The following is a 1,538-nucleotide window of genomic DNA, read 5'->3' on the forward strand; positions in this document are numbered from 1 at the left end:
TGGGGAAGAAGTCTACCTTGGAGGGATCCCTGGGTGGTGCAGTGGTTTAGCGCCTGCCTTTGGCCCAGGGCGCGATCCTGGAGACCCAGGATCGAATCCCATGTCAGGCTCTTCTCCATCCCCCAACCCCTTCGGTCACAATTCCAGAGTAAGAGCATGTACTGCATGTATTAATCTTTTATGCTGTTCTAAAACAGGCAAGGTAGGTCTCTTTTTCATTCTTCAACCACAGAAATAACTAGCTTTTCACCTATAGACAAGTCCTAGTCTTTTGTGTTTATGATGCAAATCACAAGCCCCAAAAAATTAACTGCTGCAATCTGATGGTATATCACATTACTGGGTAAATAACTTTTGAAAGACTTTATACCCATATATATATATATATATATATATATATATATATACACACACACACACACACACACACACAAGTATACCTGTGCATCAAATGACAGCTCTTTTTTCTATACATTTCTATGTAATTTCCAGGGTAATTAATTAAAATTGCCCCAGAAATATATTAGAATATACAAATATGTGTGTATACAGTATACAAACACATGCACACACATAGTTTTAAAAAACACTGGCAGTGACCACTGCATTTGAAAATGCATGTATGAACTACCCCAGGAAATGTAAGCTGCACTATAAATAAAGCACAGGTTCCAGTGATAATGGATATCTAAAAAAAATGAATAAAAATAAATTAAAAAAACAAGGTCTTTGCTGAGGGTCACATTGAGTTGCGAGGTGCTGCAGGGGTGTCTTTAGAGTCAGCACCATGGCAGAAGACATCAAGTCCAAAATCAAGAACTACCAGATGCCCCTTTTGACAGCTGCTTCCCCAACCAGAACCAGACTAGGAACTGCTGGCAGAACTACCTGGACTTTCACCGCTGTGAGAAAGCAATGACTGCTAAAGGGGGTGATGTTTCCGTGTGCGAATGGTACCGGCGAGTGTACAAGTCCCTCTGCCCCATATCCTGGGTGTCGGCCTGGGATGACTGCTGGGCAGAAGGCACATTTCCTGGGAAGATCTGAACTGGCTCCACCCACCTCTCCTCTGTCCTCCATCCTTCTCCCAGGGTGGTGAAGGGGGACCTGGGTACATGGTAATCCCCACCCTGGGATCCTGAATCATGGCTTAACTAATAATAAATACTCGTTGGAAAAGTGGAAAAAAAAAAAACTACTACCACATGTGTGCATTTCTGTGTGTGTGTGTGTGTGTGTGTGTGTATGTGTGTAGAATTTATTTAGTATCCCCTATATGCCCTAGCCTATGCAGAGGAAAAGTGGAAAGGAAATTGGCTGATGAAAGAAATCTGTTTCTCATCTTCAAAGATTGTACAGTCTATTGGGGAAGAATAAAAACCAAATACCTAGAACTCATAAAATTGCCAAAACCCCCTAGAAACTTAAGAAATTCATGCGATAATGTAATCAATACTATACTAGAACTCAAAAGTGCTAAGCATAAAGGATAAAGAAACAGATGGTTTATTATAAAGGCAATGGTAGAAGACTAATTG

General features: G+C 41.0%; 1 pseudogene; it reads left to right on the forward strand.

Annotated features, from left to right (window-relative positions):
- The first annotated feature begins 442 nt into the window (after positions 1 to 442).
- On the forward strand, positions 443 to 1,185 carry LOC144305341 (cytochrome c oxidase subunit 6B1 pseudogene; annotated as a pseudogene).
- The last annotated feature ends 353 nt before the right edge of the window (positions 1,186 to 1,538 follow it).

Source organism: Canis aureus, chromosome 3, assembly GCF_053574225.1.
Source record: "Canis aureus isolate CA01 chromosome 3, VMU_Caureus_v.1.0, whole genome shotgun sequence".
Lineage (NCBI taxonomy): Eukaryota > Metazoa > Chordata > Mammalia > Carnivora > Canidae > Canis > Canis aureus.